Source organism: Bactrocera oleae, chromosome 6, assembly GCF_042242935.1.
Source record: "Bactrocera oleae isolate idBacOlea1 chromosome 6, idBacOlea1, whole genome shotgun sequence".
NCBI classification, from domain to species: domain Eukaryota; kingdom Metazoa; phylum Arthropoda; class Insecta; order Diptera; family Tephritidae; genus Bactrocera; species Bactrocera oleae.
The window spans coordinates 61,489,612-61,516,919 of record NC_091540.1 but is presented as its reverse complement, the minus strand read 5'-3'; the positions used below and the strand labels follow the sequence as shown (position 1 = coordinate 61,516,919).

Here is a 27,308-nt window from a genome sequence, read left to right as displayed (position 1 = left end):
TCTAAGATATTTATACGTATTAATTAATTATTATTTGGTTATATTTCAGACTTTTCAAAATTTTGTAAATTTGTTTTCGTTAAATTTTACTACTAACAATTTGTTGAATTTCATTTAATAAACTTGTAAGTATTTTACAATATATTCGATTATATTATATATAAGTTGTTGTTGTTGTTTTTTCTATATTTCTTTAATTGCGGCTATTGCGTTGCGAAATTTGTTGTGAATTTTTGTACTTTTTGGTTTAACTTGCTTGTCGGTTTTGTAACGGGGTTTTGTAACGTGGTATTATTGAAAAAATATAAATCGAAAGTTGTTCGTTTTGTTTTTGTTTATTTATTTACTTTTGCTATTTCTTTGTGTACTTTGCTGCTACTTAAGTTATTTGTGTTTAATTGTATAGTTGTTTTTGTTGTTGGCTATATGTATTTGTATTTGTTTTAATTTAATTTTAAGTATTTGTTTTAAATTAAAAAATTTGTCTTCCACTGGTTTGTTTGCTTTGCTTAATTGCTTTTAATACGTTATGCTAAATTATGCTTAGAATTATTATTTTTGTTTTTTAAATTTAATTTTGTTGAATTTTCGTTCGAAAATTTCAAAAATTTCCACTTAAGCGCCCAAAATTGTTTTACTTTATTGTTGTAATTATTATGAGAGTTACGCTATATTTCTTGTGTTTTTGGTATAGTTTGTTTATACACCTATTTTTGTTAGGATTTATTGATTTAATTTAATTAAAAATAACTTAAATTGTAGGACTAAATTAAGATTTGGTTGCTTTTGATTATTTTCTCGAAATGATAGTATTAAAGTTTTGTAATTCTTTGATTGAAGACTTGGCGATATTATTTCTGAAATGAGAAAAAAAAATGTTTTGAAAATATGTTTGAAATAAATTAATGAAAAAAAAATATTTTGAAAAAAAAAACTTTGAAAAAAATTTGTTAAGATATATCTAAAAAAAAAAAACTTGGAAAAAATTAATAACAAAACATTTTGAAAAATTTTGAAAAAAAGGATTTATTTATAATATAATAATTGTAAAATATTTTTTTTCTTTTTAATGAGTTGTAAAATTTCATATAAATATTACTTATTTTTGAAAACCTGGTTAAAAAAAACATTTTTGATTCAAATTGATTTATTTGATGAAAAATATTTAAAAATAAAATATCTTTGAAAAATAATAAATGCTTGAATGTAAACAAATAAAAATTGTTTAAATTAATGAAAAAAAAAATTTTGAAAAAAAAATTTTGAAAAAAAATTTAAAAAAAATTTGTTAAGATATATCTAAAAAAAAAACTGTTATTTAAAAATTTTGAAAAAAAATATGATTTTATTTTTAATATAATAATTGTAAAATATTTTTTTTCTTATTAATGAGTTGTAAAATTTCATATAAATATTACTTATTTTTGAAAACCTGTTTAAAAAATATATTTTCGATTCAAAATGATTTATTTGTTGAAAAATATTTAATTCTAAAACATTCTTGAAAAACAATAAATTCTTGAACGTAAAAAATCAAAAATTTGTATAGTCATTATTATATTTATAATTATTATATTTATAATATATTAATTTTAAAATATTTTTTTCTCATTTATAAGTTTTAAAATTTCATAAAGATATTAATTTCGCATTTTTATGAAAAGCGATGAAAAGTAATGCTCATTGAACACACTCCAACCACTAGCCGAAATTATGCATTCCGTCTCAACAACTCTTTAGTAAATTACTTTTTCTAATATTTCGCCTTCGCCACTAATATTCCACTCCGAAAAGACTAGCTTATACTTCAATGTGAGCTCTCATTTAGTATTCTTAATATTTTCTCTCAATTTCATATCTAAACTTAGTCTCCTCAAACGAAAAGTCCTCTGTTCACTAACCTAGAAAGTTCACACTACTGTAGTTGCTTATTTTTGAGAATATTTTTCGGGCATAGATGTGTCCTATTTCTATAATTTTAATATATATTTAAACAATAAATGTCGCTAAAACACGGCTCAAATGGGAATTTTAATGTGGATTTTTTTTTTTTTTGCTCTGTTCAGTGAGTTCCAGGGTGTAAAATTCTTTATTGGAAAATCTTGATAATATGAGTAGAATAATGAAATTATCAATTTAACAATGTTGATAACGAGAAAATATTTTAAAATTAAACCCGGCTTTAGGCCCAAAGTTCTTAATTCAAATATCTTTTCACAACTTCTTCATTACTTTCGGAAACTACTCTGTCTCTAGCAAAAAACTACTTGGAAGGGGGAAAAGTTGGTTTTGTTAAACAAATTTGAACTAGCTTCTATAAATACCGGAATTTAACCATACATTAGGATCCGAAAACGTATATATATATATAGCATATATAAAATTACTCCAAAAACAACAAAACACCTCGATGATGGAACCTCTCATTCAATACTTATAAGAAGAAGCATATAAAAGCAGAGTTTACGAAAAAAAAAACAACAACATATAAGCGAAGAATCGCGCGCAAAACCTTGTACACCTGTGCTCTTGTTGAAGCGCACAAACAAGCAAAAAAATAAAAACGTGCAACAGTCGAAAGGAAGCCACAACTCGAGCAAGACGTCACATAAATATCAGCTCAAGCAAAGACATCTTCCACTGCAGGCACACAATGCAGACGTATATACATACATATAACATATGTACATATGTACCTATGCACATACGTATGTGTACGCATTTTTTTCTCGTCACACCGTTTTGCATTCGCAGGCAACTTCATCGCGCCACTGAGCCTATTAACCTGTCGTGTTGCCGCACAAAACGATGAAATATCCTGCTGTGGCCATTGAGTAGCTAAAAACTGCAGTTGGGATACATATTTAAAATTTATATATATACTTTGGTGGCTATTAGGCTATAATTAGTTTGCCATGAAGTTTGCAATACACAGAAGAAAACATGGAAGACCCTAGAAATATATGTAGGTGTATACAAATGTCAGCGTTACTGAGTCGATTTAGCCTTATCCGTCGGTCTGTCTTTGAGATAACGATCTAAAATTTTTAACACATCTTTTTTCTCTCCAAGAAAGCGATTATATGTTGGAATCGCCAATATCGCACCACTATAGGGTATAGCTGTCATACAAACTGGCCGATCAAAATGCAGTCCTTGTATGGAAAACTTTTTCATTTGACAAGATATCTCCACGAAATTTGGCATGAATTATTGCTCAAAGCAACACTACAATTTCCAAACATATTACTCAGATCGGATTACTATAGCATATAGCAGACATACAAAACTGACCGGTCAAACTCAAGGTAAAGATCTTGGGATGCCCTTTTTTGCTATAAAAAATGCACCTGTTTAGGGTATTATAGCGTCGATGCGCCAAAGTTAGCATTTTTTCTAGTTATTTAAAAAGTTATATCCTTTTTTTAATAGAACAGGGTTTTTAATTTTTTAGAAATGCAACATGTAAAGGATTTCTTTGTATGAAACATACTTTTGTACACATATACATTCAAAGTTATATAAAAGAAATTTATTGCAACAGTAGCGCATATACTGTATGATAAAAATATGTATGTAGATATATATAATATAAACTAGGCCTTAAGTGAGTATTCCGAAAAAGTTTGTATATATAAAACTACCAAGTTATATAAATTTGTATTTGGGATGCATATTCGCATTTGATTAATACTTGTAAAACAAACAAAAAAAAGGCTAGTATAGTACGAATTCTATTGTGTGGCGTGTTTGAGTCACCATTTCGTACAAAAATATTTATATATGAGATTTTAAAAATCACCCACAAAGTCCCGTTCACATTAAATAGCGAAATTACATTTTTTTAGCCATAATTTCCGGTGCAACGTGAGGAAATGTAAAAAAAAATATTTAAAGATATGTTAAGCATACACATACACATATTTGAATACATACTTATATACCTACATATATTCACATACCTTTGATTTTTTTTTTTCCCAAAAAATACAATAAAGTTTAGTTTTTTACTACCCCGTCTGTGATATGCCACATTTTACATGCGAATTATTCAGTCACTTGCGTTTTTCATAAAAAAAAAAATCCTAAAATAATTTCAAAGCAAACTGCAAACTTTGTTAGTTCACGCTAAAACGGTGAATATTTTTTAGCGTTAATTTTTTTGCACACTTTATTTGCCATTCTCGCAGTGCTGACAGAAATTAGGCCAACCAAAAGCGAGGCGCATATAAATGGGCGCCAAGGGTGCTCAAGAAATGAAACCAAAAAAAAGAATATTGCAAAAAAATAACAGAAAAGGAAATAGAAATTAAAAATTGAAATAAAAGGTGTGGCAGGAAGCAAAAAAAAAAAAACGTAGAGTTTGTACTATTAATAATTTAAGAGTAATAACATAAAAAAATAAAAATAATAATAACATCAAAAAAAAAAAAATAATAATAACATCAAAAATAAAAATAATAATAACATCAAAAAAATATTAAAAATATAGTTAAAAATCTGCCACTATCAAATATTTAGTCAGTGATTTTTATGCTTCCATTATAAAAAAGCGACAAATGTACACACAAGAAATGTCGAACTCATAAAATATCTAAATACAGTGTGGGAAAATGCACACACATATACACGCGCATAAAATATGAGTGCAGAGTAGCCATATTGTCAATTAGAATATGTGTCAGTTTCACATATTTATTATGTATTAGTGTATAAACACGTTCCCACACGCTTATATAATAATTATACGCTTGTGTGTGCGTGAGTGTATAGGTGGAACCGACGCTTCACATTTGTTGATCTTATACTTCAGTCTCCCTTGCTGTTATCTTATCAGCGTTAAACAAATGCCTGTGGACATTTAAGCTTCGTTAAAATCAACTACTTCACTTTTCAATTTAGCTAAAGCATGAGATACCAGGCGGTAAGCAATGCCGTTGGCATTATATATATATAAATAGTATATATATGTACAAATATAAATATGTAGTTTTCAATTAAAAGCAAAAAAGTTCTTTTTTCCGTTTCACGCTTTTGCGCGTTCGAATGTTGGTTTTTGTTTTTTTTACCGAATGTACACAGTGCAAATTTAAGGAGGTTACTGGGGTAGCCGTCGTATTTAAGGGGCGCACTAGCACGCTGTTAGCGCTGGGTACGATCCCAATTTCTAACCAGCACTAAAAAAATCGGCTAACGGCTCTAACATCGAAGTGAAGGCAAATGTGACAAAAACGTCGTATAGGTTAGATGCTTTCGAGATCTGAATCATACATCGATACTGTGTACCTATTGGATACTTTTGATATAAAACCGGTTGCTGACAGGTGCTTACCACAGAATCTAACAGAAATCAGTCCAAAAGAGCTGCTTATCTCTTCTTGATATGTGATATATGATTGCTCCTGGAACCCGCAATGGTTCATCTAAGAAAATAAAAGAAATCGCTAAAGAAACGAAAAACCATATCAGCCACGATGTTAGTATAAAATCACTAAACTAACCTTTTAATGATCTACGTAATTAAAAGACTTTCTAACAGATAATTTAATGATAAACCATTTACCAGGTAAGATCGGGAAAAACATTATATTAGGAAGTTCCGAGATTTTTGAAGGTTCATAAAAATTTAGCATACCCTTAGGGTTAAGCAAAAAATTCGATTCCTGCAAACTGGAGCAGGTATATGCTAACTCTCAGCAGGTAAAGCAGTATGTTATATGTCTCTGTCGTCTTTTGATCCTAATGAAAATCATTTGAATCTGGTTTTCGGTAAAAATTTGTATTTTACTAAGTTTCGTCCTACGTTCCCCAATAAACCATATTGAAAATTGAAAAACTCAAATTTGCAGTTTTTTCGGAATGCACTTTTAGTATTGTTGCAATGGTACTGAATTTGTAAAAAAATTATTACTTCAAACAAAGTAGCATACCTTTAGGGTTATACATAGAATTCGATTTCAACGAATTGAACAAATATCCTACTATATTCGTAAATAAAAATTGCCTTCACATAAATTGAAATTGGATAACTTATAAATTTTCAGTTAGGTTGGTATGTAACCCTCGTCTTGTTGTAATTGAACTGGTTTAAAACATATCTAAAAAAGTAGCACACTTTTAGGGTTATACATAGAATTGGTTTCCAGCGAATTGGACGCGGTAAATGCTGATTCCTATTTAGAAATGCGACATTTCAATTGCCACTGCCTATTCTCGATTCTATTGAAAATCCTTTGAAGCAGGTTTTTGGTGAGGATTTGCGTTTTTCGTAATACTTACTTTCGAAAGTTCAAATCTGATATTTAAACTGCACTTTGTTAACTTTTCACTGCGTTTTCAAAATGTTTTTGAGGAAAATTTGAAGAGAAGAATTGCTAAAATATAGTAAATACAAAATCTTCGTGACTATATTTCCATGAATTTTCGAGAGGTTTTTGAGTTTAGGTTTATACGGATTATATTTCGTCGCTTAATTTTTGAGATAACGATTTAAAATTATGCACGCATCCTTTTCTCCCCAAAAGGCTGCTCATTAGTCGAAATCTCCGATATCGTTCTACTATAGCTTATAGCTATCATACAAACTTAATGATCAAAAAGAAGTTCTTGTATAGAAAACTTTTTTAATTGACAAAGTATCTTCACAAAATTTGGCATAAATTATTTTCTAAAGCAGCGATACAATCTCCGTAGAAATGGTTGAAGTCGGTCCACTATAGCTTATAGCTACCATACAAATTAACCTATCAAAATCATGACGAAGAGCTATTGATACCCTTTTATGCTATAACAAATGTTTAAATGAAGCCGAAGTTAAAGTTTTTTCTTGTTTGTTCTATAATAAAGTGGGGCCTAACGAATAAGAAACTTTCAATTCAATCGAATTGCGGTAAAATTTTAATTTAATTTAAGAGATTTATTTTTCTCAGTGCACGACTTAGCTTCTAGTAGTGCAGATCCCTTAAAATACCAGCTGAATAGATAAAGCTGATTACATTATGCGGTTGTAGATAGAACACACACACACACTCATAAATATTCCTGCACACGCTCAAGCAACAGAGGCGCACCGATAAGAGTCGACCGCGAGTACACGAAACACAGTTAAATGATAATAAAAATCGCGTGTTTGTATGTATGTGTGTGAAAGTAGAAAAAACCTGGCCACATGCATACAAAACAAATAAACATTTGGAACAATGCAAGCAATTCAATAGCGAATTTGAAAGCAGCAGAGCCAACAGCGACGGGAATTGCCGCAGCAACAGCCAGGACAACAGCAACAGCGCAATAGCAATCGCAACATCAAGAGCAACGACTATGCGTGCAACGGCCATGGCAACGGCGCAGATATGCAAGCAGCGAAATTTTTTTATGAATTTGCAAAAACGGATTGTGTACAAAAAAGCATAGAAAATTAGAAAAGTAAAAAAAAAAACAAAAATTAAAAAGTGTGCGTCATATAAATAAGGCAGGCAGGTATATAAATCTATATGTATATATATAGAGTAAAATATGTATATGTGTGTGTGCAGTGAGCTTCGGAAGGCAACAAAACCGCGGGGCATGCCTGCAGCAAGTGAAAAATAGGTGACTACGAACTTGCAAATAATTGCGCGGACAATACGCCTGGCACACACACACATATACATACACAATCGACTATATGCACTACCATTAAGGGCAACACGATGATGGGGACGCAAAAAACGCGTATCGTTGAGTCCACGAGCACAATGCGCAGCCGCCTGCGTCGTCAAGGTGGTAAATACCGCTGCACTTGTACGACGACATGGGTCCAAGCGACCGAACTGCGAAGCAGGGGGAAAAGTGCTGCAGGTAAATAGTATAACGGGTATACCTACGTTGCGTTGTGGCAAGCAGGCTGGTGAGTGAGCGAGTATAGTAAGTTTTACTGAGGCGCTTGTGTGCAACGGTGCGGATGGAGGGCAGCAAATATGCATACTCATGCCAATATGCATGCCAATGTGCGCCTGTGTGTGAGTGCGTTTGTGTGTATGTGTGTGGTAACAAGTACGCGGAAAACAACGCGTTGTGGCAGCGTATACTGTTGGCACATGCTTAAGCTGCATATTGTTGTTGTTATTATAGTTGTGTTGTTTTTGTTGTTTCTAGGCATAACCGTTGGCCATGGCATGTCATTTGCGCCATACTTTACTCTACTTTCGTTGGGAACAACCGTTGCGGCTGCCACACTTGCCGCAGCGCCACGAAAAGCAAAAGGGTTGCGCATAGCAGGTTTATAGCGATTCAAGTGCAACATTGGTGGAGTGGCATGCAGCTTGAAGTAACGTACGTTAAGTTGCGCGTAGCGTAGTTGGTGTGTTGTAGTTGTGCAACACGCTTGTTGCCGCGGCGCCCTCGCGAATTGCAACGTTTCGCATTTCACATTTCGCGTGGCAACAACAACTATGTTTATGTTGCAATGCTGGCAACAGCTAAGCTTACTGTTGCAGCCCTCGCGCTGAGCTGTTTCCGCAAACATTATTTGCCTTGGTTTTTTTTTCTTCGTATTTGCTGTTGTTTTATCTTCCAATTTTTGTTGTTGTTGTTGATTTTTTGTTTTGCAATTTCAACGCTCTTTTGAAGTTTACACTTTTCCCTCACTGTTTTTCGTTTTCTGTTGCACGTAGATTCCCTACTTTTCAACACGCTCGCTCGCAACACACCACTCACTGGCAATACGCTGCTCCTGCTGCGCGTTGTATTGTGGGAATTGAAGTGCAACGCAATGCCTTACTTGCCACCAATTTCTACCTATTTGCACCTTTTCCCCATTTTCCGCCTTTCTTATGCACGTTGGTTGTTTAGCAATTGTTGTTGTTGTTTTCTTTCATATTTCCTTCTTTGTTTTTTGCACCCTGTAGCTACACGCTTTGGTGATTTTAGGTGAAGGCAACTCACCTTGCACGTGCAACATATTACTATGCAAGCATTGCGGGGGTGTTGCACGTACACAAACACACACAGAATTCAGTTTGTATTGTTTGTGCTTCTAAATATACACACATACCTACATACATTCACAAAAAATTGCATTTCGGTACTTTTCTACTTTATTCGCCGGATATCGGAGTTTGACATGCTTACCTGCCATTCGAATTGGGTGAACATGTCAAAGGCAGAGTTAATTTTTGGTTGATTCATGCGCATACAATTTTATATACTTTATATATACATACATACTTACAGCATACAATACAAATATAAAAGTGAAAAATGAAAAAAAATTTTGCGTGCATTCAACATTTGCCAAAAATTGGTTTCTCAGTGTACTATTGTGGCTGTCAATGAAGGCAAGTTAAAAACAAAACGTGCCACATATTATATTGGGGTGTTTGCTGCACATTTTTATGTTTTATTATAGAATTTTAGAGAATTCGTCTTTTTTACTTTGAAAGCATACAAAAGATAGCAAAGAATGTGACTTTTGATTTTATTTTTATTTATCTGGACCCTCTTCGAAATTAATGCATATGGGTCAACGTATTTTAAGCGGTGGATAGCACATGTTCAGTGGATAGGTTTTTGGGATATTTTTTTTTTTTTTTTTTTTTTGAAGGAATATAAATATTTTGACTAACTAGAAGGTGGTAAGAAGAGTGGAAGATGCAGAAATTCTTTCAGTGTCACATTTTCAGACCTTATAGATACTCGATAGCATTTAACTAAGTCAAGTAAAGAGTCGATGGGTACGTAACGCGGCACATTGCGCACCAAAGACGCGAGACGAAGATCTAAGTGAGTCCATCCGCCAACGCACTTAATATTTCGAGCTGTACCCATCCACTTTATGGAAGTGTTGCGAAAGCATCTTTGATTGCGGCCTTCCAAAATCCAACTCGTGCAAGAATTGAAGACGAACAACTATCAAGCGCGCTGAATGGGCCCAAACCAATATGGCTACTGATCCCGATTTTCATAAGAAAATTTTGTTCAGTGAGAAGCTCACTTTTGATAGATGAGACTGACCTTCGCTTCCAACAAGATGGCGCTGCATGTCATACGAAAATTGGGTCTCTGTGCTGGAACACCAGTCACTTGAAATACAAAATAATTTTAAAAACATAATGGTAAGCCTTTATCTTTATAAGAAAGCTAAATTCATGACCATAAAATTATATTATATGCGCTTTATTTCTTCTTGAAAACCACATGTCTAAAAAAATACCCTTTATAACTATTTAAACCTTGGAAAGAGATACATACATGAAAGTCTTGTAAACGTTGTCTCTCAAGAGCTTCTAACGAAGTTTTTATAACAGTGAGGCAAAATACGAACTGAATCAATTTTTTGGATAATACTTGTATATAGAGAATCACTGAAAACGGTTAAAGCTTGAAATATTCCTATTTTTCGAGTTCCAAATCCAATTTTACAACTTCAATCTTTAAAGTTCGGCTTTATGCTAAAATATTGTCAAACATGAAAGATTCTGAAACATCTATGAAATTATTTCTTTATATTTTTAGAATTAGAAAACAAAAAACGGAAATATTATATGAAAATGATAAAGCTAATACTGATAATAAATTATTCACTCCTTGCATTGAGCAATTTTGAATAACTCAGTAGAGATTAACAAATCGATTAGAGGTATGTGGTTAATTGAAGCATTTTTAAAAGACTGTACTTTCTCATAATAACCAATATGTTGTGGTCCAACTCTTCTAACTTTCAAGCTAAGTTGTTACCTTCCGTTGATTTCTTCAGTTATAATCAGATCTAGGTCTCTTAGACCGATTCCATATTATTGATAGCTTAATTTAAGATTAAGCTGTGTTGAAAGGAAATACTACTTCACATCTTATACCAGAATTTTCAAGTGATAACTCAGTGTAGTATACGAAACAAATGTTCTTTAAAGTGATACGTACATATGTAAGTATTTTATTATACCATAGACAAAGAAACTTATCTGGTCCATAAGCCTATCTTGGTTATTACTAGTAACGTAACTAAACATTTGTTGTTGTTGTAATAGAAGTTTGTTGCAAATTATATTTGGAGAATTTTGGCGTAAAAAAGTTGGGCTTTATAAAACATGATATAAAACAACATATAACAATGCTTTATTGATTAAAAATTTAGTTTAAATGTAAATTTTTGAAGAACACAAAATATATTTAATGTTTCTGAAATTGTGGGTACTAATATTGAATATTTTTCGATATAATAATGCATATATATAGTTTCTCGATATTTAGCAAAACTTTTTTTTCTATTTCTGATGTACGTCTTGAAGCTATTCGAAAATGTTAAGTGCCTACCAAGCTTAAAGCCACGCAGTACAGCCACTGACGTTTTTATGAGATAATTTTTTAACTATATGAAATACGTTCGCAGAATTGTTATTGGCTTTCTTATGTTATTAAAGTTGATTTGATATTATTTTAGGACGTGTTCCTACAAATATCTACGACTCTCTAGGTTGCTATAATGCTCCCTGCTATTTAAATATATTTGATCAAATAAAAATTTCAAATACCCCTCTATCTGCAGAGTTAAGTATTTGAAAAAAACAAGGAATATAGGAGTTAAGTTATCATTCCACAAAATGAACTATCTTGTTCGCTCACATCATTATCCGTAGATCTGAAAAACCATGCACTCATAAAAAGAATAACCGAAATTCCAAGTCCTTACTCTTTTGCTAAAAACCAGGCATCTAAACAACAGATATTACAACAAAAACTCAGTTGCTGCAAAAACAAACAATAAATCAACTTAGGATCTAAGCATTTCCATTAAAATTTGAAGTTGCAAGGATACACCAATACACTTTGCGAATTTCGTTTCAGTATGTGTGACGCACAAACACACTTATGCCTATGCACATAAGTACCGTTAAGCATAGCAGTAACGGTGTGACATTTGTTTACATTTGGCTCATTCATAAATTCGTATTCGTCGATGGCGGCAAAAGGTATTAGGCGGGTGAAGAGCGCCTGCCCCACAAAGCTATCGGTTGGGCCATGAAAATGAGGCGCCAACATGAAGCAACAACAAAAATAGCCGGCACAAAAGCAAAATACAAAATGGAAAACTGAATATCAACAATTGTAGCAAAGTTGGTGGAAAGGTGAATGGTTGTATTTGTACATTTTGACCTAGTAGCAGCTAAATTTTGTTGAGTGCTTGCCACAAAGGGCAATGAGTGGGCGAACGGGGTGTTTTAATATTGCAATGAGTAGGTATAATGGACTTAATTTGTGAGTGCACGTTTGCAGAATGCGATTATATGTGTATGTATACATGATTTGAGTATGTGTAAGTGTCATTTATGGCGTCATGTGAAACACACATGTAGTTGGTGCCTGCCTAACATGCATATATCAATACATATGGGCGTGAGTGCGCAATTATTTACATGCGTATAGCTTATTGTGCAACACGTTTTTCGCTTTTATATTAGACTGATTTGCACATGCCACATTTTGGTATGGCGCAGATATAACAAAAACAACAACAAAAGCAACAGGAAGAATATGCAAACCTTGCTTATGTCGTACGTGCCCCATTGCGCATACCACATGCGATGCGGCTGTCGAACCTTATGTGTTTCATTAAATTTAAAAAGACTTGACGCGCATTTTAGCACACACCGATACGCAATAACATACACACACACATACCAACACAAACAAGACAAAACGTTAACTAAGGTTGCACCGAAGCTATAATACCCTTCACAAGCTAAAAGTTTTCGATAAAAAATCTTGATTTTAAGCAGTTTTTATGGCAGCTGTATGCTATAAGGCCCCGCAGCGACTGCGACACATAAGCAGCTGCTTGATAATGAAAGGACGTGTAAAAAATTTTAGATAGTATATCAAAAATTGAAGGACTAGTTCGAGTAAATACAGACAGACAGACGGACAGACCGACGGACATGGCTAAATCGACTCAGCTCGTTAAGCTGAATATATATTTATAGGGTCTCCGGCGTTCCCTGCTAGATGTTACAAACTTCGTGGCAAGCTTAATATTTCCTGTGCAGGGTATAAAAATGCGACTAATAAGGCTTTTGTGGCGAAAGCTCTTTATTAGCATATATTTTCGCGTGCATTTGACTATATTTAAACAACACACCTACACACACACATACATAAACGCGTTTGAACATTTCGTGCCACAATTAAGGCATTTTAATTTAACACTTCGAGTGCGAACTTCCTTCCAAGCGCTCGCGGCCAAATGTGCGGGTGTTGCACATTGTCACACTTGCCGCACACACATTTTCACATTAAAGAATGTTAAAGTAAACAAAGGGGTAGGATTCAACAAGCAATCTGCAAGCTTTTGTTTATGTATGTATGTATATGTGTATAGATTTACGTATCCTGCCGATTTACTGCGAAGGCGCATAAAGGACTGCAAATTGCTGCATGTTGCTGCACATACACACACACATTCGAGGCATGCTGCATTGGCACTTGTGAGTGTCTTAACCCTCTTTATGAAGCTAAATTATGTGTATCACTTCGTGAGCTTGAGTCGGGTGCTTGCGTGCCTTTGTTGGTGGCAAGTCACTGCTGCATGCGGTACATTGGCTTCAATATGAATTGGGGGCATTAAGCCAGGCGGTAAATTAAAGGTATGATGACGGAAATAAATTTTCTCGATTTACTTCATTAGCCTGTACTGTTTGCTCTAATATTTTTTTTTGGAGGTTAGGTTTTTCTGCAGCAGAATTGTGCCAGTAGTTATACAGAAATATTGCTAATTTTTAATTACTATAAGGCTCAATCATTGAAAATGAAGAAAAAACAATAATTTTGCTCGTTAATGTTCGTGCAACATTTGTTATCGTTCAGAAATTTTTCAAAAATTTATTTTCGAATAATTTTCAAATAATTATAATCAAGTCTAAAGTTTATATATTGTATATACTCCCAGTAACACTACATACTCATTCCTTCATCCCTGCACATGCTGTTTTGTCTTAAACGTATGACAAACTTTATTGCAAATTCCCTTCATTGCTGTCAAACATGCAACATATGTTATTGTTGTTTCGAATTGTCTTTTTTTGTTGTTGCATTTCAGGCATTCGGCTTTTAGTAACACATTGGTTTCGCTTTTTTGTTGTCATGCCACATGTAATCGTATTGTAATTGCCACGCGAAAAGTTCGCGAAAGGGTTGAAAATACTGCTCAAGCAGCTAAAGTTGCATGCCACATTGTTAATTTGTATGACTACCAAACGTTAAAGTTAAGGTTTCCGTTTAATGTGTATATTATCTTAGTTTGCTTGACTTTTCGATATGTCTTCCGGTATTTATACATGTGTATAATGTTTCTTGGAGATATAACTTGGAAAATGTTTCAAATTGCCGCTACCGTTGTAATAGTTTAAATATTTCCGCTATCGCTTGAGATTGTGGCTAATTTATGTGGTATTTAGCCAATGTTCTTTTCGTTTCTAAATTTGATTTCTTTTACAAAAAGAATTCTCTCTGACAAAAAAAAACTAATACAAAATCTCAACACTTTAGTGTGTTTCAGACATGATAGCCAATAGTCCAAAACATTCTTGAATTACATGGCAATCTTCGCAGATATTTTTAAAAATTGAAGCATACTTTTAAGCGTAATTGAGTTAAATTGGAGTACTAAAGTGTGCTTTACTAAATTAGGCGCCGGTTTAGTGACTATCCATTAGAGTAAACTACCAGGTTAAAACAAAACAGCACACATTTAAAAGTAATTGTGCTAAAGTATACTTTACTACCTTAACCGACGGTTAGGTGAATTTACACTTAAGTAAATAAGTAGGTTCAGCCAAAATAGCGTAAACTTGGGTTCAAGTGAAATACCAAAGTATGCTTTACTAAGTTAACCGCTGATTAGGTAACTGTACGCTTAAATAAATAGCTAGGTTTGACCAAAAAAGCATACATTTGAGAGTAATTGAGTTCAAGTGGAGTACTAAAGTATGATTTACTAACTTAACCGCCCGTTTGGCGATTCCCAACTAATGTAAATAAGCGGGTTTTATCAAAATAGCATACATTTGATGGTAATCGAATACAAGTTGAGTACTAAAGTATGATTTACTAAATTAACCGCCGGTTAGGTAACCCTACACTTAAATAATTCAAAAGGTTTCAGTAAAAAAGCATAAACTTTTGGTATAAATGTTTACAATTTGAGTACTAAAGTATACTTTACTTAACCGTCAGTTAGGTGACTCCCTAAAAAATATGAGATAAAGCACACAAATTAATTTCCCCGCGAAAAAAAAACGAATGCCACACAAAAATTATTTATTTCTGTTGAGATTGCTATTATCCTCAAATTGAGAAACTATTGAAAATAATAGTTACGAGTTGAGAAACATATTTGAACTCAAATTTTAACACCTACTTAGTGAACATACAAAATCTTAAATAAATACACAATATTAAATTTAAAAAGTTGAAAACACTCTCCTAAAGTACAGTTAACACAACGGCATGTATTCCAAAACTTTTTCTGTCACTTAAACTTGCGATCCCGAGCATTAAGCGCATAAGTACACCTTGACAAAAAGTGATGCTGCCCAAGTGATGAGCCATTTTAAAAATAATAATATCATCTCCGCTCTCTTTCCAACTCCCTGTACACCCTCATAGTGTACGCCTTTGCCTGTCAGTATGCAAGAGATAGAGTCGCATGCGTTCGAAAATTTTCAAAAGTGGAGAAGTGTATTTTTAGAGTTACCCAACAACTGATGGCATAATGTGCCGCACGCACTAAAAGCATAAATTCCATTGGGGATGGCCAAGAAAACTAGAAAACTGGGGAGAACTCTATGCCTTCAAAGAGGAAAAACAAAAAGAAAAATATGGATTTATGCATGCACTCCATTGCATAGCGCAACATAGTCGCGGCTACGTACCAATGTATATGTTGCACTTATGTGCGTGCATAAGTGTGTGCGCTATGGCTCATCTCGAAGATGCAAGCGCCCGTTATTGCGTAGCAACATTGTCTTCTATGTATTTGACTGCCTGCCAACCCCAATGCAACAAATGTGGTAAATGGCAAATAGTAAGCGGTGTAGGTGTGTTCGCGCCACATTTGCTACTAAAAATAGTTGGCAACAAAATGGAGTTGGTGCAGCGTCTGCACGCTGCTTATTGGTAAATGCACTGGTAAAGTTTCAACATTGAAATTGCAGTCATTTATTCGGTATGACAGACAAATTGTGGCAGCGCACCGTTGTAGCGGTACTTATTTGTCGTATTTATGTTGTCTTGTGGCATGTGGCACATATTTATGGAAGCACACAGTTATGTCTGCAGCCGCACACTCAAAAGTTTGTATATATTGCTGTTGAGGGAGCAACAACGAAAACTCGAAATATGTTGCAAGTTGCAAGAAATGCCTGCACTTGATGTTGCAAGATGAAGCGAGCAGCGCTTGAGTCATTTAGCAAAGCAAATTTGCATTATGTGGATTTTGCGCATATTCGTGGCATCTGGATGACTCTACAGTGTATGTATATATTTATATATACATGTGAGTGTACATAACGTGGCACGGCACATAAATACTTTTGTGTATAATGCCGCAGACTGTTTGCTTGCGCTGTAATGTGTGTTTACAAGCCAACGATCTGCCTATGCGCCTATGATCAGCCACATACTTGTACATCTATTATCAAATACACTTGAACTTGATCTTCAAATTGTTGTTACTTTCGCCTTGTTATATACTTCTAATTGTGTGGGGATCTACGGTGGAAGCGCTAATGCGTCTGCCATGTGAAAGAGTTTGTTGCATATTTATAGAAAATTTGTTTTTGCTATTCGCACTTTAAATGTGAAGCGTTTTATGTTGTTGTTGTTGCTAACAAAGTTGCTAATTCATATTTCCCTGAAATATGTTGCATTGCAAACCTATTAGATAAAGTGCTAAAACTAAGAATATGCTAGGCTGTCAACTGAGACTTAAGGGGTTATATCCACTGCTGTATTTCAAAAAATCGATTTTTTGCATATACACATATCGAGTGTGTATATACTTGAGCATATTCTCTGAACACTTTAAGTTGTTCTGGCCAATACAAGTAGTTTCGTAGATTTTAGCTCTCAAAACTTTGAACGCATTTTTCTCGAGTTGCGGTTTTCAGAGTCGGTGAGAAAACTGTCTCTAGAACCGCTCGACTAATCAACTTGAAATTTTCACACGACCTTCTTAGATATATTTGTCTGGTAATAATCGAAGGAATACAATTTTTGATAATAATTTACATTTTTTAAGCTACACCGCGGTTGTTTTTCACAACAAACTATAATAATTTTTTTTTGAGAAGCCGCCCTTTTGCGAAAATTCAGATTTTTGACAAGCAAGTCCTTCGTTCATTACCTGTATTCATCTCTAGCAGTAATAGATATTTTGTTTTTCGGATTTGAGATAATTTGAAACAGAAAAATCTTCCTCGATGCAAGACACCTTTTGCGGAGGCTGTTAAATTTAATCACCGATTATTAAAGTACATTGAATTTTGTATAGCTGCATAATTTTGATTTATATCTTAAATAAAATAACGTTACAAACAAAAAAAAAAAAAAAAAACATGCTTTTTCTCTGACTTGCAAGTTAATATAACCCCTTATTATGCCACAAGACAGAGTTTAATTTTCGAATCTTGATTTAAGCTAGTTTTTTATCTTCAAAGTTCTTTATTCCATTTATTTTTAGTTTTTTTTTCGAAACAACAAGATTCTAGAACTCATATAGATATAATAATACTCATATAGCGTATACATATCCTAAACTTATTCATATTCTTCAACTAAAGACAAAGCACTCGGACTTGCTTGTAACTGAGTCACTGTAAAAGTACAGCTTTTAACAAAAGACAATACTTATCATCATAGACATGAGAAAAAATAAAGAGAAAAAGTGTTTTACTTAAGTGAAAGCCGCTGAAATATCCACACACACAAATATCGCACACTTCTAAAGTGAAATATTGAAACAAATTATTAATTTTTTAATTTTTTGCAGATTTCAATAATCTATACCTTTAAAAATAACATAATAAAATTTTAAATTAATATCTTTTATGGTTTTTAAGTTAGAGTGTTCTAAAGTGAAACCACTTCAATCAGCTTGATCTGTTTATCTTTAGGTGCGATTTTCTTGAAACAGCTGTTCTCGAATTTGCGCAAGAAACTACTCCGAAACAGATAATCCGATCACCATCATATTTCTGCATGCTTTGTATATAGCTCTGCTTTCAATGACCTATGATGGCTTTTGTGATTTTGGGACATGCCATGATTGCTTTAGTTGAGGCATCTTCAACAATATCTGATTCGTTGCTTGGTGTTTATGTAGCAAGCGAACCAGGAAGGCAATATCAGCAAAGCTTATAAAAGTTTTCTGATCTGATCAAATATGGTATTTTTCACATGCCAAAAATTTAAGTTTTTTTTAAATGCCACCATTTTAATTTTAAGTTGTTCTCAGGGACGATTTCTTTAATTTGCAAAATTTTTTACATAAAAGGTAAAGAGACTTCTGCATAAATTGAATATAATCATGAATTTAGTTTTTTTAAAACATTCTCAGAATGCGAAAAAGCCTAAAATAATACATGCAAAATGGTCTCAGATCTTTGTGAAAATTTATTTTGTATAAAAAACAAATTCGTTTATACAACTTTGAAACAATAGAAAAAAGTATAATTCTCAGCTTGAGCTCAAAAGCAAATTCAAAAAATGTCTGAAGCTGGATTTTTACTGCAAAATAATTTTCTAAGTTGAGAAACAATATATTTCATACAATGCATTTCATACATAATATTTTTTTATTTGGCTATAATTAGGTTTTTTTTAAATCAAGTTGTGACCTTTATGAAAATCAACTTGAGAAAAATATTGTTCTCGATTGGAAATACTGAAGTTCTCGACTTGAAAATATAAAAATTCTTAACTTCAACCTAAGATCAAATTCAAAAAATGATTGATGTGGATTTTTACTGAGAATTACTTCTCCAAGTTCAGAAACAATATATCTATTTTTCAATTCTCAAACGCTGGTTTTCAAAACAGAAACATAACAAGAGGTACAAAATGTCTTCCGTAAATATGAATATTTGTTTTGAATTGGCTTTAATTTCATATATTTTTTAAAACATGTTGAGAGCTTTATGACCATCAACTTGAGAAAAATATTATACTCGATCTGAAAAATTTGAATTTTCAACTTGAAAATAACTTAATCTTAACTTGAACCCAAAACCAAATTCAAAAATTGTGTATTTGTATTGAAAATTACCTTTCTAAGTTGAGAAATGTATTATTTTCTCTATTTTCAAAAGCTGCTTCTCAACATAAAAAAAAATCTTTCGCATGTCTTTGTTCTTTAAATCAGGTTGCGAAATTTATGACTAACAACTTTAGAAAAATATTATTCTCAATTTGAAATAAGTTCAATTATCAACTTGATAATCATATAATTTTCAAGTCTGTTTTTATACACAGAAGACCTTTAAGTCTTAAAGATTATTGTATTTAATATACTCCTCTTAGAATCATTGAGGTTTCGGAAATATTTTTGATATTTTTTTAAAATCCATACATTTTCCATAACTTGCAAAACTTTCCTCAAATGTACGAGTAATTGAGTCCGCGATAGAATAAAAGTATTCTTCGTTTACTTTACATTCAAAGATTCCTCTTCCACCAATGTCTTATAAATAACTTAAAAATAGTTTGTATGAGACATGGAGCTACCAATCAGCGCTTCCCTGCGATGACGAGTCAATACGAGTGCGCTTGGCGTACGCACAGTACTGTTACTTTTTCGTATGGATATGTGTTGTTGTTATTGTGGGAGCGCATACACGTTTCGTGCACGTTTTCTCCATACATAATGATTTCGTGCGTCTTCGTTGCTTGCTGCGACTGTGGCGCTGTTTTCTGTATCTTCTGTTTCTGTTTTTTTTTTTTCGCTTGTGTGCGTTTTTGACTTTACGCATTTTCGCTATACCGCATATACTCATATATTTACGTGCCGACTGGACATCCAAAAGCGTACGACAAGACAAACTCATGTGTCATTACTATATTATATATTTTGTGCGCCAAAATTTTATAGCGGACACAGGCGCGGGTGTCAGTTGAGAGCAGTTACATACAAGTATATGCTTATGGGTGTATATATTGATATATGTAGATGGATGTGTTGGTGTAACTGCAAGTGCTCATAATGGCGCTCACAATTGTTAACTGTCTTCTTAGTTGATTTTTCACTGTCAGCAACGGCATTTACAATTTTTTGTTGCAAACATACACGCATACATGAATACTTGTATTTTTATACCCTGAACAGGGTATATTAATAAGCATTGCCATTATTTAGTTTTTGAGATGGCGATCTGAAATTTTGCATGCCACTTTTTCACGCCAAGACTCTGCACATTCGTTGGAACCGCAGTTATCGGACCACTATAACATAAAGCTGCCATACAAAATTATCAATCAAAATTAAGTTAAGTTCCTGTATGCAAAACCTTTTTATTTCACCAACTTTCTTCACGAAATTTGGCATAATTTATTAGCCAAAACAATGCTACAATCTCCAAAGAAATGTTTCAGATCGGACCACTATAGCGTACATACATATATGTATGTTGCTGCGCTTCAAACTAAACGTTTAATATTAAAATAAAGATCTTCTTATGTTATAAAAAATGCACCTGTGAAGGGCATTATAACTTCAATACAACAAAAGTTAACGTTTTTACTTGTTTGTGCCACATTTGTCGCCGTCGTCGTTTGCACGTTGCGGTTACTCACTTTTATGATTGCCTTTATGATGTGCGGCACATCAGCGTCCAAATTTCCTCCGCGCTGCTTCATCATCAATGTGCATGTCTGTCTGTATGTCTATATGTGTGTATACGTATATGTATGTCTGGCTTGTCCTTTGTCATCGTCAACGACATTAACTACCAGCATAGCTCAGCAACTGGCGCGCAAACTCGCATTTATCCAAGAAACGGTAGCAAATTGTTTGATTATCTTCAAGTTGTTGTCGTTTCGTGTTTTATGATTTTTATTATTCTTTCGTCGTCGTCGTCGTTGTTGTTGTTGTTTTTATGTTTTATTTTTATTTCGCTGTCTCCTCATTTGCCTTTCGCCTTCGTTTGGGTTTTTGCTAGTAGCTCCAAAGCGGTTTGTTTTCATTTTCCTCTTCCTGTGCGCGCAGAATCTTTTCCGCTTTTTACGAGTATATTTTTGGTTTTAGTTGGTGTTTTTGTTGTTTGGCCAAAGCTCAGGCTTACATTTCAGCGTTTTGCTTAAAAAAATTTAGCTTTTGTTGTGCTACACGTCGGTCGCTTGCCTTTGCAATATTTTTCCAGTCAGTTTTTGTTGTTGTTGTTATATATATATTAATATGGTTTGTATATATTTGTTGTTGTTGTTTATATACATATATATATATTGTTGTGGTTTGTTGTTGTTGTATATATTGTTGTTGTTATATATATATATATATATATATATATTGTTGTTGTTTTCATATACATACACATATATAATTTTTTCATTTATTTTTTGCATTGCTCCAACGCATGCGAACAGCCGTTCCACAACAGGCCTTCTTTCATTCTTCGGCCGTGCACTGCTTGAGCTTTGAATTTTCTAGTTTTTTTTTCGCTTCCTTTTTGCTTTGCTGTCTTGTACTTTTTATTTTTTTGTTTTTGCTTTCAAATTGTATCGGCTGCCTTTATTTATGTCCGAAATGTGACTTTGATTGTTGCTTCAACTGCTGCGCACACAAACACACCAGCAAACCAACAACAACTGCCTTTGTGTGCGTGTGTGTGTGTGTGTGTACCGTTTGTTGGCGCACATTTGCCGGCAGCTGACTTCGTTTGCGTTTATCTCCGTTTATGTCGGTGTGTGTGTGTGTGTTTGCACATATAAATGTGTCATCTTGTTTATTTTTGCATGATTTAATACTTTTTATCGTACATACATATGCAGTATTTTAGTTTGGTTCCTTGAATGTTCATCAACACATACATACACGTACATGCATACATATATAATATAAAAGCAAGCATTTAAATATATTTTATAATAATCCGATAAATTTGAACAGGATTTATTTAGTGAAAAAGAGACAGAGTAAATATATGTTACGTGTGTATACAGATCAGATAATTAAATTATATCCATACATATGTAAATACATCTATATGTATGTTATGTACATGTGCACTAATATTTACAAATATGTAAATATCAACTCTAGTATATAAGAATATATACTCTTTAAAGGATTTGCCTAAAAAGTTGATACTGTTTGTGCTGCAGTTTATTATTTAAGGTGAGAAATTCGGTTAGACGGTTCACAAAAAAAAAAATTATATCATGAATTGTAAGCAAACGTTTTAAAAGACTTTCCTAAAATTTCATATAGGAATACCGACTCGTTCTATGGTTACAAGTCATTGAAGTCAGCTGCTCTTCTTTAGGCCTAGAATCAGAGATTTTTTCAAACAAATTTTTCTCAAAATTACTTTTTTGGAACTTGCGTACATACTGATTTGTATTTTGAAAACTTTTAACCAATCGTTTTTAAAATTTGCAAATACTTTCTGCATAGTAATAGCATAGCGCTATATTAGAACTGAAATTCGAAACATTTTCATTATACAAAAGAAATGTTGAGAAAATTGTTTTCACCTGAAAATCAAGTCTTCCAGAATGCAATGTAGGGTCACTAATATGTGTTATTTGCTTTTCAAAAAAATTGTTCGAAAAATTTATAGTGCGTACTGAAATGTATGTATAAAATATTCTCAATAAATTATATTAATTTAAAATTTAAAAAAAATAAACGAAAATCATTGAGAAAACGCTTTTCTAAACCAAACCGGCTTAATCTTCCTGTTTTTTTTTTCAGATGCATCACTTTCGGTTTAAAAGCGCCTAAGAGCTAAAATATTCTAAGCGAAATATATGTAAGTTGTTGGTGAATTATATATTGAAATTCTTTTGTTGTATATGGCTGTTTATTTGGTCTCTAACTTGTGCCTTTCCGATAATTTTTGGTGTTTTTAAACGTCCCTGATCTCAGAACTAGAAATGAAGTATCGATTGAAGAGACTAAAAATTTTTATTTATCTCAAATAATTCAAAAGACTTATGAGGTTTTTGACAAAAGTTCAGTATTTAAAAAAAAAAACTCCGATACCAACAATTTTAATCAGTTTCTTAATATGTTTAGACGAATATCGTACAAAATGAGTTTATAATATTTCACTCAGTTTACTATTTCGAGCGTTTATTAATGATGTATAAGGAGTCTGTTCACAAAAGTTACGCGCGGACTTTTATCAATTCAATAATGTAATAATTTTAAAGAAATATTATTATTCCGCAAAAAAACATACAGTTTATAAGTCAATAAGATCTGAAAAGATGATTTGAAAAGTTTAGGTTAGATTATTAGTTCGATCCTAACAAGATCTCACTTGAGCAATATGAAAGTGATTTGATTACTTTTCGATAAAAAGTGTATCAAACATAACAACTAAGCTACTATAGTAGTTTGAGAAGAAACTGTCGACGAAAATTGTAGATCATAAAATTATGTATAAAATATATTAATATTTTCTTTAAAAAACCTACGTTATAACCATTTTTGGATCAACAAAGAATTTGTTTGGAAGAAGCCAAAGCAGAAGCAGTCATAGGAATGCCGTGAACACCGCACAGTTTCATTTATGGTAAACAATTGACGAAAGATCAGAGACTTGAGACATTGTAATTGTAATATTGGAGTTTTCGGAACCATATGTTTAAAAAGCGTCAACTAAATTTTAGAAATCAATTAATTTTAAATTAGAATTAAGTGTTGATCTGTTAAAAATTAAGATAATTACTTAAGGTCTATGCCTTAACTCAATTTATTTTCCTCTAAGAAAATTGTCAATTGAAATTATTGTTTTTTAACGGGCTATATCAATATAATATATTATTTTAGTTATCCGGTATCTTCAAAAAATAGTATTTTAAATGAAATTTTGTTATATGCTTCGGAACCTTCATTCAACTCATCAGCATTTTAATCATTTAAAATAAAAAGCATATAATTTTTTGATCATTTGTTGTGTCTGGTTTGTTATTGGAATTTTTTATTCTCCTTTTTATTATAAAATATTGTTCGCGTAGCATATTTTGGAAAAATACTGTTTTATGGTAATATTATCACTTCTGGTGTAAGCGAAATGCAAGACAAAACTATAGCGACGGGACAGCTTTCTGAAAACTTGTCACACAGATCAACTCTACGAAAACTGGTGAAGTTTCTTAACTGTCGAAACCTGAGTTTACTTCGTCTCCAAAAACCAGAAGATAAACAAATAAGCAACACAACCGAAGTTTTTAAAGTAACGAAGCTAAAAAAGGACAACGAATGAAAATCAAGAGGATCGAAGTTATATTGGTTTTTTTTTAAAGGAGCCTTTTTACATTTAAATGAAATTTCTTAATTTTTTTCTTTGTGGTAAGTAAATACTTTAGTTCTTTTTTTATGTGAAAAAACATTGCGAAAAAGCATATAAGGTTTATTAAAGGCTCTCTTCGACGAATGAGTTATTACGGGATTTACTCGTAGTTTTTAAGCGCAATAAAAATGCGTTTTAGGAACTGAAAACATCATCTAGATATTTAGATCATGTTGCCATTGAATGTTTTCGACGCAAATTGACGAAACCATAGCACGGAACCTCTTAATTTTCAGAACTTTAACTTTGGAGAAAAATCAGTTGAGAACGAAAAGAAAACGCAACTATTCTTAATATATATAATACATATATATATAATATTTCCTATAAATTCTATGTTCTAGACATTGGGGGTCATATATCTTATTTCTAATAATTTTTTTTAGTTGTTTTTCTTTTTCATGGCAAAATATTATTTTTTTCATTTAATCTACATTTAGCTTACAAACCTTTCTTAATCCATTTGTTGTTCACTGTCTGATTTTTAATTTTTCATAAACCAAGCGTTTTTATATGGTTTCTAAACGCTTTACGCACCGAACTTGTTTTTTTTTTACTTAAAGGGAATTATAATATTTATTGAGTTGGGAAACCGAAATACACAATAACGGAAATTTAAAAAAGATATGGGAAGGGGAATAAAACTTTGCACTGGGCTTGTGAACTTTTTATACACTTTTTTATGCGTTTTCCAACTAGAAAAATATTTTTTTGAATTCAATATAAATAAATTTCAGAATTTTTGGCAGTCTATTTGCTGCTTTGCACTTTTGTTTGCCGTGGCGTGTTATCCTTCGATTTGTAAACTGTTGTTGTTTTTAGTAAGCTGTTGTTGTTATTTGTAAACTGTTTTAATTTTTATATGCTGTTTTCATAAAGCGACGAACATTTTCAGTTTTTGTGTTTGAATTTTCCAAAAACACGAAATCAAATGCACTTTCACTATTGTATATTTGTTTGCTTGGATATGCACCATTTCACCATAGACTATTTATTGTTGTTTTATCTTCAACACTATGTGTCATCAGCTAAATTATTTATTTGTTTATATTTTCTTCTTCATTTTCATTTTGCTGGCATTAGTAACACTACAGAACAATTTTTAGCTTGGAACTTTGAACACAAAACGCTCACAAAAATGTTACAACAAACAAATTTTTTGCGTTGCTTTTGTTTTTGTAATAATATTTGAACTTTTTTTCTTTTTGTTTATAAAAATAGTAAACGAGTATGTTTATATATTTTGACCGAGATGTAGACAGCGCGAGAGAGAGTGAAAGAGAGAGAGCGATGAGGACTATATGAACGACGGCAATTGTTGTTAAAAAATTCAAATTCAAAAAACGACAGGCCGCTTCGCTTGTACGGTGCCAAAGTGTGTGAAAAACAACTTTTCACCCCTTCGAAGGATACACTACAACTGTTCGCTGCGAACGGTCGCACGCCAAAACCAACCCCTGTTCCACATGTCACACTGTGCCCATAGCTGCAGCGCCGCAAATGCAACGTGCCAATTGGTCGATCGCACATGTTGACTGCAACATGTTGTGTGTTGCTTGGAGTGCAGTGTTGCATTTACTTGATTTTCTGCGCTGTGTTGCTCCGCTTCCTTCACACGAGCAGTTTCGTCTTCAATAATGCAACAACAAATACATGCAAATATTTACGCACTTTGTGTGTGTGTGTGTGTGTTGTTGTTGTTTCTCCTACACAACTTCTTACAACATTTAATCCCTACACGCGCTGTCGAACTTGTTGCTGGCAATGCATCCCTACAGCGCAACATGTTGCTTGGCGCTTTTGGTATGGGAATGTTGTGAAATATTTGAAACATTGGTTTGCTTACTTTTTCGCTCCCGTGTTCCACATTTATCATGCAATGCCTGTGTATGTGTGCTTCGTTTTTTGTTGTTGTCATTCGCTTGTTTTTGCTGATTTTTCTATAGTTTGGTATGTTTTTATTTGGATTTTGTTGTGAATTTGTTCATCATGTTCTAGTTTGGACAGCAGCAGTTGGCGCTTTCCTTCTCGGTACAGTGGGACATAATTAGGGAAACACTACAGTTTACTTAAAATGTGTAAATTTTTATTATTTATTTTACACATTAGATATTTTTATAAATGCTGTTTAGATTTTTCAGCTAAAAATGAATTATGCAATTTTTGATTATATATATGTAGACCAAGGTCGATAATTTTTCAAACCAAAAACATAATCGTGAGATGAAATTCTTTGAAAAGAAAGAGAATATAACAAAAATTAGAGGAAAAATAATTTACGTGCGATATGTGGTCATGAAGTGCGAGTAAGATGATTGAGTTTTCAAGGGTAAAAAACGGTTTATCTCGATAACCGAAAAACCACGAGTCTGGAAAAAATGACATAGCTGTAGGTTATAAAAAGATCTACATTTTTTGTGTGATTACTTTTTGCTCATAACCTTAAAATTTATGTGAAAAAAATTAAATAACTAAGTGCGTGGCAAAAAACAAGCATTTTATGTATGAAATATACAAAGGGCTATTAGAAAATATTAATATAGCAAATTTAAGAAAAAAAATGTGTTTTCTTTTTTCAAAAACATTCAGTTGTTTGTGTAGATTTTCACAACCCAAGTATGCCAAGATTTTTTACTAGCTTAATTGTAGTCTAAAGGCCTGAATTTGAAATGTTTTTCGGTTGTTATTAATAAAAAAAAGTACCAAAAATATTTTTTTTTAATTTTTTAATAAGGGATTTTATTAAGTTTTAACGATACATAA

General features: G+C 32.6%; 1 long non-coding RNA gene across 1 annotated transcript; it reads right to left on the bottom strand.

Moving 5' to 3' along the window:
* Positions 1-342: 342 nt before the first annotated feature.
* Positions 343-25,955, bottom strand: LOC118681182 (uncharacterized). Its single transcript, XR_004976870.2, has 2 exons — positions 24,995-25,955; positions 343-857 (listed from the first exon to the last, which is right to left on the bottom strand). It is a non-coding gene; the product is annotated as an uncharacterized lncRNA (long non-coding RNA).
* Positions 25,956-27,308: the final 1,353 nt, after the last annotated feature.